We start from the raw sequence: 19,442 nt of genomic DNA on the forward strand, positions 1-19,442 counted from the left end.
CGCTCCTACCAGGCGCCCCTGCTTCCTGGCTCTGTGTTTGGCAGCGGCTCTCACCTCGGTGCCGTTCCCTGGCCAAGGGCAGCGCTGTGTGTCGGAGCCGGAGCAGTGACGCGCGGTCCTGCACCGACCGACAGCGCTCCTACCGAACACTAGAACTGGCTTTGTCTCATGGCGTACATATTAGCCTACAAAAGAAACTTGGGAGGCAGAGATCTTGCAGCAATGAGTGGTTATTTCCATCTTTGCAAGACAGTGTTTGCAGTATCTGTGCAGCTTCCAGGTTGTGCCTAGCTGGGTTGAAGAAGTTTAGCTGCAGTCTATGTCTGTGAGTGTAGATGTGCTTGAAGAATTTATCAGCCAGTGGTCTTTTTCACTGTAAACAAAAAGAGATTTTGATACCGTATTTAAATAACCCTCGGTTACAACCAGACTCCATGTACGATCTTACCTGTGCGAACCGCATAGCTAATGGACCATTCAATTCTTAAAGTAGAGGTTTGCATTCATGTCTTGAGTCTTCTGAGTCTGCTTGTGCAATGCTGATGTGATGATCCATGGCACAATATTAGGCTGTTTCTCAGGGGGTTTAACAAATCTAACAAAAGGTTGTTCCAGGGACTTTGATACCCCAACTTACTCAAACATACCAATACCTTTCTATGTTGTTTATGGAAGCCTTAGGTTTACACTTCTTTCTAAAGCAATTTCTTTAAACATTCCTGAGTAGTCTTCTCGCCTCAAAGATGGAGACTTTGTGTTCTTAATGTCCTCCCCAGTGAATAAGGAAATAAAATGAATGGTACATTACATTAATTAAAATATTAATTCAATAAACTCCTTCTCTCAAAACAGAAAATTGTTCTTTAGTATTCCATTTTATTCCTCTTTGTTGGTCTTAGTACCTTGGGCTTATTATCTTTTGCTAGTACCTTTAGATTACCTCTTCAGATAACTTCCTGACTTCTGATTTATACTTTGTCCATTTTCCTTTGTATTATAACCTGCTTGATCAATTAGATTGGAAGGTGTGCAAAAGTTTTTTCGGCCTTTTTATGAACCATAAGAGAGTGCCACTTCCAATTACTTGGCTAACAATAAAGAGGAAATGCAGAGAGTTATAAAAATACACAAAAATGCCAAGAAAAAAGAAAATAAATTTAAAAACTTATGAGTGTTTGACAAGAATTTTGGATAGAGCTAGTTGACATACCCTTAAATCAAAACATGAACTGAGGACGCAGGATATTTGTGGGTGGGGATGTACACTTGGGAGTTGGGAGGACCCACTCAAGAGTTTGCCTTCTGACATTTACCTTCTTGGTATGCCGTATAAACACATAGATGACAACTTACTGTGGCCTATCAACCAGTGGTGTTTCCAAAATAACTGGTTAATCTCTGGAGTTTATTTCCACCAGCTGGAGTGACACAGCAGACAGCTGCACATATGTTAAATACTTTCCTCGTATTACTTTTCTATGGGAGCCACTACTGCAACTGTGACAGGGACGTGACTTACTCATTAATGGGAAGGGAGCTTGCCCACAAAATGTCAAGTAGGTAGAAAGGCAGCTCGCAAAGCTGCATCTCTTAAGTTGAGATCTTCCACTATGAAAGCCCTTGGAAATTTCTCAGCTATGGATCTTGATGTGCCGTAACTATCAAAGAAAGAAACAGAGAGGAGAAAGTCTTACCCAAAGCATGAACAGAGAAGAAGCAGAATGAGTGTTAATAATTTTTTCTCAAGTTATGACGAGTTACATCATAAAATGCTGACTCTTGATATTTATGAATAACTTTATTCACACGGAAAGTCTTTGACTTCTGTGAGATGACTCTCTGTTACTTGTTTTCCTCTCGTCCCTCCCATCAACTCTCAGTGTTCAGACAATATGTCAGCAGCAGTTGTTTGACAGAAGAGATCAGAACCATTTATGGCTGAGGGTTTTATGGCTAGTCAATTTCTCTTTGTTTTTAAACAGCACACTTTGTGACTGACCTTTTCTTTTTTCCAAAATATTTTCAGCTGGGCAAAAGAAGATGATAAATGAAGTATCCAAAATAAATAATTTCCCATTCTTCACTAAAGAAAGAAATTGAGATTTCCGGGGAGTGGCAATGAAAACACAGGAAGGAGCAATGTGTTCCTCTCAGGAGTAAATCGCTATGCGTTGTGAGTAAAAGCAGGAGAATTTTACTACGTATCAATAAACTGATAACATGCCATGTATATAAATATCTGTATTCATGCATAGCTCCCGATTCTCTGCTCTGACCAGAAAGACGTATATTTGATTACATACATATGATTATGTATACAGTATAGATGACAATGAAAGCTACAGGCACAACATAAATTAGTTATTGTATAGACTTACATATATTCTTTTCCCTGCTGGCAGTCCCACAGCAGTCAGTGTTAAGAAAAACTGTAGCTGAGTGTTTATACCATTATAAGCTTAACATCCTTACAGCTTTCGTGAATCCCAAATGAACCTAATAGCACTGGAAGCATGAGATTATTGGGTTCTTGCTTTGCTGGTGCACCTGCTGACAGAAAGGATTTTTTGTACCCCATCCATGTGTACATGTATGCTCTATGCCAATCTCACCAAAATCATGGTCCATGTAAATTGTTTATAAAAATAATTACTTAGTAAGAAGCTGCAAAACTGTATCTATGATAAGGATGCTTAGGTCCTAAGTGTGCAAATTTATCACATTGGAGAAATCATAAATTGTCCTAAATTCAGGATGAAAGAAAGGCTGTTGAAATGAAAACATCTAGTACTGTTGAACATGCAACAAAGACTTGATGCAATCAAATATGGAAGTAGCACGGTAGAGATGAGTGGAAACACAGAGGTGAGCATGTGCTCCGAGGGAAGGCTTCTGGGGATGCCATTCAACTTGACATGGGCTGGTTGGACTTCAGTTGTTGCTCTGATTGTACCTGTTCAAACTGTGTTAGGACCATGTTTGTGCCGTAGACTGAGTGATTTTTTGCCATAGAACCAAGTCTCTGATCCCTCTTTCAAAGAAGCCTGGTCTAAGACTTCTTCCCCATATCCTTGCTGGCACTGAGGTTCTTGAAACCTTGACATTTATTTATTGAATTCAAAGACATCTCGGATAACAGCAGCAGAAACAACAAAGACTATATTGATCAGGGGCCTCAGGGAACACTAATGAACCCACATGACATCCTAGTGTATTTTTTCCAGAGATTTAATCTCGAAGATACATTTTCTCAAAAAAATTCTGAAGAGCTCAAATGACTACAGAGGCTCTTTACTCTGATTTAGAAGATGCTGAATTATATCTAGTGGGACAAGTTGTAAATTATTTTTTTTCTTCCCCTAAGATGCAATTGCACTGGTACTTTAAGTGAACATAATTGAACATATATGTGCTTTATTCCACAAATGTCACTAGTTATTTCATAAGGATAAATTAAAGGACAGGTGATCTGAAACATTCTAATAGTATGATGTGTTCCTAGTGTTTTAAATACCTGATGTCTTAGTGATAAAAATTATATAAACACATAAAGGAATAAACAAGTAAATATAAAAGAAAACATTTAAAGATTATGTTGGTGAAGGAGGAAAATTATATGAGACAAAGAACTTTGAAAAGAGTAATCTGCTCGCTAGATAATGATTAGTGCATATGACATGGAGCAAGATGTAATTTAAGTATTTTCATGCAGCTGTTACCCTTGCTCTCCATTTCTATTTTTCATCTATTTGCATGGAATACTTCTCTACAAACTTGAGCAATCTGTTCTCTGAAATTTATTACAAGGTGGCCATCAGACTGTTCTCTTTAGCCACTGCAACAGCACCTTCAGAAGTTGGCTCATCCGACTGGTACCCTTTTCAGAGGTACAGAAGAAGTTTTGGGGCATCCTTGTAATTGCCCATTGTTTCATATCTAAAAAGAAAAGTCATCTGCAAGCTATTAAGCTTCTGAGAAAAATTATGTGAGCACTTTTTGTATTTTCTTCTTTCTAATATTTTTCTTAGTTTCATTGGCATCTGAATACGTATTTTTTCCTTCATACGTGAAAATAAATTTTTTTACTATTCAATTTTAACTTCTGTGCAGGACTCCAGAGATCAGATTTTTTAAAGTATGTTTTAGTATGTGGAAATGAAAAGTGAAGATTCACAAATTATTTTGAGAAAGACTGTGTAAGAAAATCTATGTTACCTCTTGAATTATATGTATGGGGGTTTTATCTTTTTTTATAAGGCAGGAAATCTTGAGCATACTCCAGGTGTGCCAGGGCAGTGGCAGGGGGATGTGGGCAGAGCAGGGAGTGTTTGGCTGTGAGTGCCCAGGGAGGCAGGCAGCCTGGCAGCCTTGGGACAGCGGGGAGCCAGCGAGGGAGCCAGCCTGGGCAGGCAGGCAAGCTGCCAGACCCTGACCAGAAGAATGGAAGGCTGGTGAGAAAGGACACAAAAGTACTGTATTGCCTGTCAAAGGATTTGATGGATTCAACAGGTTCCAGTGAAATGTTTTGATTCTATCAAATCAGAATTACATCAGAATGGCCCTTACTGACAAATTTCTGACTGACCAACGATCGCAACTTCATTGCAGTGATGTATCCTGCAGAACACATGCAGTTTAGTCCCAGGAGTGCTTGACTATGCTCTTTAATTCAATGCCAACTCGTCATACATTAGTTTAAAGGGAAAGCTGTCCAAATCAGAGATTACTTGGTACACCAACAGTCATCTTCATTTTCCATTTTAGAAGTAAACAAGCCAGAGATAGGCAAGTTTGCTATTTTTTTAACTGACGGTCAATTAAAAAAAAATCTAAAAGCAAAAAACAAAACAAAACAAACCTTTAAAAGTTCTAGGTTGTTTCTAGAAACTTCTTTACAGCTGGGAGTTACACTCTGACGTTATAGCTGGCTGTCCACCAAAAGGAAACATCCTACTCCTCTCAGCAACCTGCAGCTCTTCACCACACTTTGTGTGGTATTCACATCTCACGTGGCCTCAGCACATCTCAGATCAGAGAGCTGATGCACAGTCCATTTGTTTGGTTTGGTAATGTAATTTCAGATGGGCCACTTCCCATCTGGTGCATCAGGAGGGTGAGAAAGACCCCATGGACTAATAGCCCAGGTCCTGGCAAGGTAGCTGACCACTGATACATGTGTGCAGCATGCCTCCAGCCCTGCATACACATGCAGTTACTTCTGAAACTTCTCTGCCACTGTCCACAAAAATAAAATGATCTTCCACAAAACAATTATTGCTTGTACAATTTTAAGTGTTGGCAGTGTCTTTTCACTTTAATCTCTGGCAGTGCAGTAGCTCATAACCAATGGCTATGACTGCAGCTCAGATGAGTATTTATTATTAATACTGCATTTACTATCCCACTAAATTCTTTGAGACAATGGACCGTTAAGTAGTATGAGGCTGACTGAAGTGCCTCCACCATTTAGGGGTTAGCAACTAAACAGCATTATATAATTTGAGTCAATTTCTGCCCAAGATTCTAGGGAGTGAACTCATCAGGATTACTCATTGTTAAAGGAGGGCCTCCGGGTTTAGTACTTTGACTTTATTATTTTTTCCTTCAGCTATTCAAAACCTTGGTTGGTTTGTAGGAAATGTTAATTATCCTTTCTGTGCTGATGTCCCACTGCTGTTTTATAAGCAGAGCTTTGCTTGTACAACTTCAAAAGAAATCTTCAAACTCAATATTACCAAGTTTGAATATTATCTAATTAACCTCCCAGTCTGTCATGCCTTGTTGGTTATCATGAAATAATCACAGCCCCTCAGGTGTTGAAGCTCTAGATGCAGCTAAGTGCCTCTAATTCCCTGAGGGGGTGATTAGCTCATGATAACAATGCTCCCTTGAGTTGTTTTATTGCTTTTATAAAAAGACTTTATTGTGGGGGAAATGTTTATTTTTATGCAGGAGGAAGATGGAGCTGACAGTTGAGGCTGGTGACTGCAGCTGTTACTCCTGAGCTGTGGTGCAAACCCTGATATATTTGCTCATTTCTGGTACTCCTTGGACAATCACAATATGCTGGCTGGTAATTAGGCTCCTGCTGAACTCACAGTGTGAAGACAGAAAATAAATACTTCCAGTTCTGCCAGAGGTGAGCAGTTAAAACAAAACAAGACAAAGCAAAACAAGAAGACCCTTCTAACGCAGAGATCATAACTCCCCAGAGTCTGGAGTATTTTGATGCTCTGGAAGTTGCTGGATTGATTTCTGTGCATTGTATCCCAATGAAAAATCTCTGTAAAAGTACATAGAATAGAAAATTAAAGTCAGTAAATTGATAACACTTTATTTCTTGCAAAATCATGGTAACATAATTTCTAAACATAAAACCCCAATATCAGTAAATAGATTAATTTTATGTCTCTGACCATTGACAACTGAAGTAATAATACAGGCTTTCCTAATGGTGCTGCCTTCATTTCTCTTTTCCCACAACAAGTATGCTCCAGAACATTGCTCTTACAACACCTCACTCCAAAGAGCCATGTAAGAAATATTGTACTTTCCTGCCAAGTTGTCCAGCTGCTTTTCATGTAAACAAAAGGACTGTAGTTCAAAGACATGTATATTTGAGACTTGCCTACTGATAACTAGGCAGTTGTTTTTTTACAGAATTATAATGCTTGGTAGCAGAATTGGTTTATTACAAATGAAAAGAGAAAAAGAATGCTTAATTGACTAAAGAAGAGTAAAAAAAATGTGGCTTTTTTCTTGTATGGAATGACCACAAAGAAAAATAAGCCAATTTGCAAAACAAGCATACTCTTAAGAGCTGCTTGCTATAGCTAATAATATAAAACTTCTTCAAGGAGAGTAATGTGAGCAGAATGTATCATTCTGGGCATCACTATACTGGGTTTTAGAGCAAAATTTTCTGATTTTTTTCCCTATTTTAGATACAAACAGTTCTTGTGAGGATTTCTAAACCTTGGGTTAGTGGCATACACACTTATTACTTGCATATGCTCTCAGCTTCATCTTGTATTTTTGTTTCAGATCATCCTTTGTCCTTTTGTTGTCATGATAAATATCTGATATCTTCCTTCTCTCTCAGAAATCATATTGTGTTAAAAACCAGCCAGTTTACTGCATTTAAGGATTTATGAAAGGCTCAGGAAATAAAGGGATCAGGTCTGAATTTATTCTGAATCATTTGGTTATAGTATCTCAGCACTCGTTTGTTAACAACTTCACATCCATGAGATGAAGAATCATAGAATCATAGAATGGTTAGAATTGGAGACAACCTTAAAATCCTTTACGTCCAACTACCCTGCAATGGATAGGGATGCCACCCAGGATATATACAGGAACCCTCAAAATTTTCTTTTTAGATGCCAGTACAAGCCTCAAGGTTGGTGGCCATGAGATACAGCAATTTTTAGCATCTTCATTTCACACGTGGCTTTACATATTTACATACAGTTTTGTATCTGTATATCCCAAATTACAGAATTCTGTCTTCAATTCTAACAAAATTTTCCTACTAACTTTAAATGTAAAGATAATCCTCAATATTAGTTGAGTTGAATATTTTGAAAATTCAGTGCTGCATGCCACCAACATGTAATGTGCAAGGGAAAACAAGCTTATAAGAATGACTACATCCAGAGCAAATTGTAACTGAATTATGTACACTTGCAAAAGCAGGAAATCTCACATGACAGGTAAAATCTTGGTATGCTTGTCCAAAAAGTACATAATCTCAGGACTGGAATAAGAAAATCATCTGTGTGATTCAACATTATTACTATTATTATTATTATTATTATTATTATTATTATTATTATTATTATTATTAATTATTATTTCTAAATTCACCTCAGATTTTGGTATGAGTGTTTGCAAAAAAAAAAAAGAAGCTGAATTTAATGATGGCTACATATTTTAGTATTTCCCATTACATCTTTTTACTGGTAACTGCTTCCTACAAGTATGTAAGCATCACACTTACCCTCTCAAGAAAAAAGATAGTGGATAGAAGATGGTTCATCTTAACAAAAGTTCTCTGTTTGTCTGAATAAGACCAGTCTAGCAAATCTGACCAGTTGTATGACTGGGGTTTTGATTATATTCAGACAAGGGTATATCATCAGTATTGGATCAAGTGTTGAAATGTCTGAGAGTACTAGTGAAAAAGGAAACTCTGAAGGAGCTCACACATTGTCCCTAAGCACATTTTGTTTCCTAGGTAACAGCTCCTGGTGATAACAGTCACACATCCAGAGCTGCACATGGAAGCCATTTGCTGTGTACAACTTTCACTTGCCAATACCACTGCCTGGGTTTGAGCACTGTGTTTTGGCATAACAGCTCTTAACCACAAAACAAGCAAGTGTGTACTACAGGGGGTAATTGTGAAAAAAGCAATTTCAGCCACAATGAAATTGAAAAATTTGGAGGTACCTTGGTCATTAGGCTGCTCTGGAGGCAAAATTCTAGGTGTTTCTCACTATTTGTAGATGATATGTTGATGACAACACAGGCTCCCCCTACCTGAAAAAAAGCAGGAACTGCCCAGTAGACCTTTCTTCTACTGTTCTATTTAGCAGTCTACAAATACAACCTGGATAATCAAAGAAAGAGCTTTATGTTAGTAATTTAATTCTTGAGTTCTCATTTTTCCTAAAAGAAGAAATGAAACATTCCTTTTAACAGAAAGAAGTACTGTATGATAAAAATAATTCAAGAATGTGCAGGTCTAATGAATTGTGATGTACAATTTTATTCCACTATATGATGAACTTCTCACAGCAATTTAAGGTTTGTTTAAAAACTATTTTTTTCTAGCTGTGCAGTATAAATTATTTTATTGTGCCCCATTGTTAATCAGAATTATGTGTTTCATTTAGTAATTGTTATCTTATCATTTAAGTTCCAAGAGTTCTTTGTAAAACTTGTTTCTCTGTCTATGATTGCATATACAGTTAGACTTCTCCATAAATGAGACAACATGATTAACATTAAAAACAATTTTAGGTATTTTTATGATTTTTACTGTGATGAAAACATTGCCTCTTAACAAACTCTAATGAAACAGTACTTTACACACAGTGTGAAAAGTTGCCTAGAAGAGTAAACCAATTATTATGACAAAAAGCATGAGTTTGGAGAGCCATTTCTCTCATGAAGACCGTGTGTAAAAGCAGAATGAAGAAATCCTTAGGGGAAAGATTAATTTTAATATGCTTCTGTGCATGCACAAGGTCTTTGTAAATCTAGGCTCCAAGTATAATGGGTACCATAATAATTACCTAGAAACTTGAAATAAGAATCCTAAACAACTGTCTTGCCAGTCTGTGAAAAAAGCTTAGTTGCCATTACCAAATCACAATAATTTCTTCCTTATGTCCTAGGGTGTTCTACAATGTCTGTGCAGTTTTTGTCATGGTTTACCTTGAGGAAATGAAAGTTCAAATAAATATGCAATTTATTAGTGCAGTAAGGTAGAAAATGTAAAGGAAAGCATATCTAGAATCACTGATGCTCTTTGTCCTTAGCAGGCTCTTCTTTTTTCAGGCCAGTCATTTTGTAACTTCCACAAAATCTCATTAGAAGGGGTACAGTATGCTGAGTATGAAGGTAGTAGGAGTTTAACTGATACAAATGTTATGTACCTGGCAGACTAACTTTTCCTGATGCATGAAGTACCCATGCACAGATCTTTACTGTGAAGATCTGCCATGTGTGAAGTTCAGTGCTATGAACTGACTAATTCAAACCATATACATTCAGAAAAAAACGTATTGGGGTGTTTCTGACTACAAGCTTTACTAGCAGAGTACAAATATTCCCTCTGTAAATGTATATTCCTCTACACTCCATCAAAAAGTGGCCAAGAGCTATTTCTTCTGGGGATCTTCTATCCATCTGATGTTTTCCACTTTATACAGTGGAAGAAGTTCAAAGGCTTTTCTCTAATAACAAAGCAGTTCCTTCCTTTTCTATAGATGTGCAGGAGTAAAAGGGTGTCTGCAGTGTAGTGTAGGGAGGACACACTGAAAATACCCAGGAAAATTTCAAATATGGTCACCAATATGGATTATTCAATGGAAGTGATACAAGATTTGGTGAATATGAAGAGTTGAAAAGCAAAACAAAAATTAAATACTGGCGAAAAGAAGTGCAATGGAAGTGATCTATTTCAGCCTAAATCCAGCCCTCCACTAGGAAGAAATTATTAAAAATTTTTAAAAATTCACTTATCCAGTTGCCATCAACATCATGTAGAGCACTCCTATGTTACAGACTTCCTCACATATCTGCAGAATTCCTACTTGCATAACTTCAGTCTCCTCCCAGACTTCAAAGAAATATTCCCTTTCCTCTACTATCTCCCATGTATTTGTCCCCTTCACAATTTGTTAAGAAAAGTGGGACTGATAAAGCTAGATGTAAACTGTTGCATACTCAAGCACAGTACACAAAGACCACACTGTCTAATACCAGTAATCAGTAGTAGAAGAATCCTGTCTCAAGCATACATAATTTTTCTTGAAGTTTAGCCACACAGATATAAAGGGAGAGACAATTATATTGAAGAATATATTTTCCATAACGTTCCTTCACCTTCCTCTCAATTTACTTAGCCCTGGAAAAGCCCTGGAAAAGCCCTGACAAAACCTGGAAAAGCCTGGAATACAGAGGCTCTTGAAACCCACTGGTCAAGGACATCCAACTCATCACTACCACTACCATCCTCTAGTTGTAGTGTTTGAATGCCACTCAGATAATTGTGTGTATTCTGGTCACTGATGCTGCCAAGCTGCATGAAAATGACAATTTTTCTCTCTGTTTAATTTTCGCTGTCTAGCTGTACTTTTCTTTCCATAAATTCATTATCTTTGCCTTTTTTCTCACTCTTATCCACTCATCTTGTATGTGTGACTAATTTTAATTACACTGGCATTCCCCTCTGGGAAGTGAACAGGCGGCTTGATATTGCTTTGGATTGGTGCCCAAAAGGGCTTCACTTTCATTGCCCACTTGTGTATTTTCAAATAAGACAAGAGAACATTAGTAATATTGTGAAGCAAACCCACCTCAGGAATGCAATAAACTGGAGGGGAAGAGCATCCCATGCTTTTCTCACACAGGATACAGGCAGGATGTGAAACTGTCTGTGCTCTGTGTGGTGAAGATAGGTCAGATGAGGTGGGACAAATCCTGTGGCCCATGAGTAGCTTCTGCTCAGTCATGTGGTGTTTCACAGTCCAGCTTCTGGTTATTCAGCCCTTGGCTGCCCTGAGCCATGGGATGTTGCATCCTCAGAGCAAGGAACTTTTTGTCTACCCTGTATGTCTCCAACTGGCAGGAGTGTGACTGCTATTGCAAAGGAGATGAACTAGTTCACACAGCAGTGATGGCTTGCTGGCATGTGACGGACTTGGATGGGCCAGCACCTAGACTGCCAGCTGGTGAAAGAGGAAATAAAGTAGGAAATCATTACAAAGGAAGAAGACATCTAAGTAGAATCTGAAGCCAAAAGTATAATTTTTATTTATCTTAGCATGATTCTCAGGCATTTCTATATGTACCTCACATTAGGAACAGAAAATGTCTCTGAAGCGCAATGTTTTCAGAGAAAACTGGAAAAGAAATTTGAATATCTACACAAGAGGCATTAGAAATTATAAGAACTAAAACACACCTATTGAGAAAAGTGGAATGCACAAGAGTGATTTCACTATAGCAAAATGGAGAGAACTTCTAGGCATGTAAGTCTCAGGGATTTGGAATAGCTGGGGAACTGACAGATATTTTAGAATGTCATCAGTGAGTCATTAGTGTGTTATCAGCAACAATTTGTTAGCAGCTAGTCTATTATAAAAAGAAATAACTCCTGGCCTTTGTGAGCCTGAATTAAATGTGGTATCTTTCTAAATAAAAATAAACTCAATAAACACTTCTCTGCCAATTAACCTACTGGCAGCAGCACAACTGATTATTTCTGTGACTGTCTCAGCTTTCATGCAAGAGTGATAATTTTCCTATAAAAAAGAGATTTTGGTTTCTTTGTTTTCTGGTCAAGTTTCTCACAGATGTTTTTAATACATTCACTTTAAGGCAAGGTTTTAATGGCCAGATCAGGTAAAGAATTTTGGGTAGGTTTAAAAACCTAAAGCCCAAATGAAGTTCTAGGTGCCCTTTCTCTTTTCCCTCTAGCCTGCTCAATAACCTGGGAGGAGGAGAATCATAAATGTCAGCTTCTCCAGCAGAATTTTCTGTGTGTTTACTGTTCTGCCCCTGACCATGATCAACCACTGTACAGTCTGACATTTCTTTCATGCCTGACCCATGAATGATTGTCCATTCAGCTCCTCTTCAGTACATGATTTATTAGACACTGCTAGATCAAATCTAATGAATATGACTCAGAAAGAAAAATCCTGCTTGAGACGGTCTTCCCAAAAGCTCAGTGGTTTCTGTAGTCTTTTTTCCATGTGGGAAACATATACTCAGATTTGTCTAAGGGGATATGAACTTTCATTTCCCAAGACACTTTTGTAACCACTGGATTGTCAGATATCTTTAGGTGAAATACTCATCATAACAGTTTTCTCCACCTCTAATGTCAGCTTCTAATGTCCTTGGGCACTTAGTGTCCTAACCACTAAGTCACACATACATGAAGCTATGCTTTCTCTGGCTCCAAGAATATATAACGAGTCTACACAGATGGAATCAAAATGTTCCATTGCCCTCTGTCATAACTTGAATAATATGTTTCCTTAGGACATGATGTGAATTTAAATTATGAATGCCTAAGTTAAAAAAAAATAAAAGGCAAGGCTTGTGTCACTATTGCTTCCTATGGTCTTTTGGAAGTGAGACTTATCTCAGTTTCTGAGGACTTACATGTCTCAAAAAACGGTTCTGAAAATTGCTTTCTGAAGAGAAATGGCATCTTCTGTCAATAGTGTTCATTACATGATGAATACACAGCCTAAAACACTGTCCCCACCTTTCAGCATTTCCCTAGGGGATCTTGAAGATTTTGCAATTGGGCCCATGATATCCTTCAAATTAAGAATATGTCCAAAGAGAGTATTAGATCTCCCAAACAAATATTGTTAATGCAAGTTCATACACAGATGCATTATCTGTTCTTGCAAGAGCTCTTCCTACATTAAAAATCACTCATGAGAAGACTGGATAGGGTGTGGTAATAACATGAAACTGAGCACATTTAGTTCTGGTAACAAAAACTGTATTTTGAAGTATACATAACTTTCCTTTATAAATAGCAGAATAAACTTAATTCTTAGCCAAATTTAAAACAAAAATCAGCAGAAAATTAATTACATGGCTCAGATAGGATAAATCAAATATCTTAATTTAGGATGCACCTTCAAATGATGTCTATATGGGGAAGATTTACATACAAAGGAACTAGAAAAATTTATCAGGGCAAAAGCCCAAATCACTGTGTAATTTATTGACACTAAGTCCTCTACTGTTATGAAACAAGATGTTCAACGAATTAATTCAAGTTGTCATGGAACAAATTAGAGTTCAGATGTGGCAGACTGTGCAACTGCAGAACTCTCTCTTCCTTTAACAGCCTGGTACTCATAATAGAGTTGATTTTATTTATAGAGAAAATTTTCAAGTTTGATCAATTATGTTGATCAAACAATTGTTGTGGCAATGTTAAAATGGAAATAATAAATACTGATTTAGAACAATTAATAGCTAATTTTACAAATTGTTTCATGGAAAATAGACATTACCTTTTTATTGGTTTAGAAGATATTAAAGTCAGTTCTTGAGAAGAAACATGATCTCAGAGTAAATGAGGGTTCTCTTCAGCACTTGCACTTAATACTGAGCGTGTTAGAAGATATGGTTCATACCAGGTGGTTCATTATTCTAGAGTACTGCTGAGTACAAAGCCCTTAATTTTTAAGAAAGATAAGAAAAAAATCTGGGCAGTGGTATTTCAAAGGCTTGTGGATATGGCACTTAGGGACATGGTCTAGTGATCAACTTGGCAGTGCTGGATTAATGGTTGGATACAAAGATCTTTGAGGTTTTTTCCAACCTAAACCACACTGTGATTCTGTGATATTTTATAATCAAAGTTTTTTATAGGTCTGATTTCTTCATGTCTGGAAAGGGGAAATGGGGCTTCAATTTTGCAGGCACCCCAACCAAAAAATACTTTGAGAAAATGGCAAAAACCTGAAGAGTTTCAGGTTCTCTATTTCTCGAATATCAGTTGAATAAGTACAATTATTCTTGATTGCTATCAAACATTTTTTCTGATATTTTACTATCATGGATCACTTATTACTGAAAAAAGAAGAATTTGATAGTCTTTTTTTTTCCTGTTTTTCTTCTGAATTCCTGAGCACTGAAATTTCTCTGAGCTTTTTTGCTTTATTTCTCATCCTGCTCATTTTAGAGTCAAAACAGTAGATTTAATGCTTACTGGTTAAGCATTTCTAAGAGCAACCTGATCCGTGAGATTTAAATGGTTTCTTTTTGACCACATTCTCATTTTTTCTTTCTTTTTACAATAGCATGCTAGTCTTTCAGCTCAGGAAACTGAAGTTGCCTATGTGGGATGATCCCACATAAAATTGCTCAGTCAGGTGGCCAAGGGCATCTGCTGGTTTTGTTCTGGATGTGCTGTTTCCCCTGAAAATCCAAAATAATTTTACACCTCTACCTTCAGCACTCTTTTGCACCACAGACTTAAAGGGTTCCACATCTACATTACTGGATTAATACAGTATATAATTTCATATTGGGGAGTCTTCTAGAACATAAGGTAAACAGAAAGTGTCAAAGTGGTGCTAAACCCACGACAGTGTTTCAAAAAGCTCACAGATTGATTATACTATCCTACAGCAGTTGTACAATAATTTTGGAAGTTCTACTTGTCTTTTAGTCAAGTTAAATTCTGTGAGTCATATTAAATTCTGTGTATTTTGTATATTAACATTTATGTTTGTGGGCCTCATTTTTTCCATTGCAAATACCTATTTTACACAGCCTGGATCTCTCAGTTGCAGAAGTGTCACTCCTATTGTGTATTGGTATAACTGAAAGAACATTAGGATTTGTTGTGTAAATGTGAGAACCTGCCATCTGTTTGGCAATGGGAAGATAAAAATTGAGGGAAAACATTAGAGGTGTTAGAACACCTACCAGCTGGAAACTAAGGGAAAACATAGGAAGAAATAAAATATCTGCCAGTCGTTAGAAAGATACAGCTGGCTGCAAAATGCCTGCTTTAAGGGTGCAAATTCAGGCAGCAAGCTAGAGAAAGACATGCTGGGAAGTTGCTCCTAAAGACAGCCTTGAACTAGAAAACTAGTAGATCTAAAGAAACTGCTCGGGAAGACAATCTTGAAAACACTTTTTTTTTTATTGTGGTGTAGCTACCACATTTCTGACATGCTATACACCTATGATGTTTATACTCAGAATAAACTCAGAAAAAAAAAAGCCAGTAGAAAATTATATTAAGGGAAGGAACAAAATAACAGCAGAACAAAAAATTACAGGCCCATTGTCAACTCCACAGTGCTTAGTGTAGTTTGCTAATTAATAACTTCAAAAGCAGAGATAAACACTCTTTTGTCCCTGTTATTTGATGATCTTGATTAATTAAAGTACAAGTTTCCTTTAAAAAGTCGAGACTGCCTTTGATTATATTACTAAGTGTGGCATTTTGCTCTTCAGTAGCATTACACAGTGCATGCAGCCAGTTCTGCTGATTGAAGAGTTTTAAAAAATAAGGCAGACTGTGTGGACATTTAGTGGCTGACTACAGCAAAATTGGTTAATGACTAGTACCATCTAAATGAGGCAGCAAGCTGAAAGACTCATAATCTCTCCCCATGCACAAATTTTAATTAAATAATTATAATGTCCTTGTTGTAATTATTTACCAGTAACTATGCTCCTGAGTATTGCCTCTTTCACTTTCATCTGTTCTCTCAGCTCAGCTGTACAATGAAAAAATCAGTTTCAGAGATGTGGTATGATTAATTCTTATTACCGAGGGCCCTATTCTGCTGCCATTATTCAATGTGATTAATACTTTACTGCACAATTAATCACATCGGGTTCAATGGGTCCGTGTGCATTAAGGTACTGCTCAAAGGGGCGGCAGAATCAGACCCCCACCAACTAACAACAAATTTGTGACTGATGGTCTACCAGGATGGATAGGATACCAATTCACTTTTACATCTTCTTGGTGAGAAGCCGGTCAAGAAAGGAGCCTATAAACCCTGTAAAAGCTTTTTGTGCCTCTGAGCTCATTCAAACACTTGGTACCTCTTCTTCCACCTGGGGACATGGAAAGACAGATCAGCCACCACAATCTTTAGCTCCTGCTGAAGTATGGCTCCCATACTATTTCCTTCAAGCAGATAAGCCAGACTCACTCATGTTTAAAATTATAGGTCTTGGCATCTCAGTAGCTATCAATAAGAAGCAGTTCTTAAATAAAATTTAAATAATTTCATTGAGGTCTTTTCTTTTAATATGTAATCTGTCCTCACATGTAAGCATGAGAGCATGAATACTCAAATCCCAAATACACAGATATCTCCTGTTGTGACACAGTAGAGACCAAACAGCACGAATAAGATTCAAATGATAAGCATTGACCTTGATTATCTCAGAATTTTCTTCTTAAAACTGACAACAACCTTGAGACACATTAAGACCTGAACATAATAAAGTTATGTGTGCTGCATGATGAAAAAAAGAACATCAAGAGCTGCAGGGCAACAATTTTTTAAATAAAAACAGTCCTTGTGGAATATGTAGGGATGATATTTTCTTGAATGGGTAGTGTAGGCATTATGTTACTATATGTATGTGTTATGTGTCTGAGTTAAGAGATATGTCAAGCAGTTCTGGAAATAGGAATGTCTCAGCATTTGAATTTCGAAAAGAAAAAATATTAGAATACCTTAAACTATATAATTATATTGCACAATTAAGAAGTGTCATAAACTATTATGAAACCTTATTCAGTGGTGTGTAATTATGACAAAATAGGAATGGCTTGGGGATCTGAATTTCTCAGAAATGCTGACTAAGATATAATTTCATGCAGAATATAAAGAAAGAAAAGAAAATTCAGGGTATTCTGCAACAGCTAAGTTTATAAAAAATTGATGAGTTTACTCATTTTATGCAGTCTCTGTTAACAATTCAGAATTTTTCTCTTAAAGCCTATCAGACTTGAAGACAGTACTGTGTGTGTACAGGGCCCACCCGCTCACTTCTTTTGGCAAAGGATTTAAAAGTTACCATTGAATATGGAATGACCAAATGCAGTGAATACTTGTCTCTTCAGTCGTAATACACAAACTCAAGAGGAAAGAGTTGATTCTTAAGCTGTACAAAAGAATTAATTAAGAAAGGGAAAACAAGAGGGTTAATGAAATGGAGACATGACTTGTGCACTTAGACAAAACCAAATTTCACAGAGGACTCTGCAAGTAGTACTCGGGACCCAGCACATACCATAATGCTGGTGCATCTTCTTGGATAGTGTGGACATAAAGGGTCCCTTTCTTCCAAGTAATGATTGTGTTTTAGTCCCAAAAATTCATCCTTGTAGCGACCTGAACAAAAATATTATGGTGGGCAATGTCCCTTAGTATCTGCTGTATTGGCTGCTTGACACTCCTTTTTAGAAATTTACACAAAAAGAAAAATAGATATTAATCTTCATGTAAACAGCTGGTCTTCTCAAGAGGAAAAAATACTCTTTTGATATAGTGAATAACATTTTTTGATGACAAATATTTTAAAATAGTTAATAGTCAAAACACATTAAACAAACAGTAAGAAATTCTTTACTGTATCAGGAGGAATAGGCTAAATAAGTGCCTAGGTCAAACGGACCACTAAAGTTGTAATTAAAACTGATGAAGAGATTGTGGAGAAATTACATGAATTCTTTGTAATCAGTCTTCACTAATGAGTATGAGGCAGACATTTCTAACTCAAGGTTAATTTTTACAGATGCGGCATTGTCAGAGAAAGTGGCCTCTGAATATGAGACATTTTAGCAACTAGATAAAGTTAATGGTAGTAAATCCCTGGGGCTCGATAATATTCATTTGAGAGTTTTAAAAAGGAAAAACAAAAAGCAGCTGAACTACTAACTAAAATAGGCAATAGTCCTCTAATAGCAGGAGCCATTCCTGAAGATTGATTTTTATCTAAGGGAAGAAGGAACAAAGGATGACTTTGGGAATTCCAGAAAAAAAGGAACAGTGCTTTATAATCACTGACATTGTCCAAAACCATTTTCATAACCAGCCATTAAAGAACCTTTTTAAAACTACCATGTATTAGTGCTATAAATGTACTGTATGTTTTTAATTGATCTTTACATTTTCTCTGGGTGTAATTTTTATTTTTCCAACCTCACAAAAATTCAGAAAGGAAACCACTGATATGTGGAGAGGAATACAAGTACGTATAATTTATATTGACTTGTAAATTCTTCTAACAATGTCCCTTGGCAAGGATTGTTGGCAAATATTTATGACAGCACATTGAGAACAAAAAACTCCATCATGTTCCAAAAACAGTTTAGTGCATGGGATAAGGTTTGTGAGTCATCAACAGCCAGCCTATCTGAATTATTCAAGATTTAACATGCTTTAAATTCACACATGTTCCGCAGGAAGGATAGTAATTTTTTCCAGGCAAATTCTTGTTTTGCCAGGAGAGCTGTACCACTTGAAAAGCCCCCCACGCCATCAGCAGCACCTGCAGCAGTCTTTGGGAGAGCCCAGCAATTCCCAGGTGAACTCCTGAGCTGTGGAGCACATGCCTGTCTGGAGAACATAAAATGAATACTTGCTCCTCCTCACATCCATTGGGATGTACTGCACTGAAGGGCAACAGTGCTGTGGGCTCAGATTTTAAAAATAAGCTGCAACCTGCAGGAACACAACTACTGAAGGAGGGCATAGGCCAGGTTTTTGAAAAATTTGAGTGGAGATAGGTTTGTCCAAAAAAAAGAAGGCAAAAATACCTTCAAACATCCATCTTCAAGCCAAATATTCAGGATATTCTTATGCTTTACCTCATTAATGAAGTTAGCTGAAGACTCTGACTCTGTTTTCTTTAATGAAAGAAATAACCCTTCTGTCAGGGGGGGAGTATTTACTTTGCTAGTTATATTATATTTTTGGAGATTATTGTAGAAATAAAGATTGTGAAAATAATTATGAATAACAGAGACAGGCTTATTCTGTAGCACATTGAATTATTAGGAATAATATACAAAACTCTACACAGTGAATTACAAGATTAAGTATATTTCAAAAATAATTTTCCATTCCAAGCTCTCTCATAACATATGGTCACCTGTGAAAGCAGTAGATTGATCCTGAAAAGTGATT

Source organism: Cinclus cinclus, chromosome 4 (genome assembly GCF_963662255.1).
Source record: "Cinclus cinclus chromosome 4, bCinCin1.1, whole genome shotgun sequence".
In the NCBI taxonomy this organism is placed as follows: domain Eukaryota; kingdom Metazoa; phylum Chordata; class Aves; order Passeriformes; family Cinclidae; genus Cinclus; species Cinclus cinclus.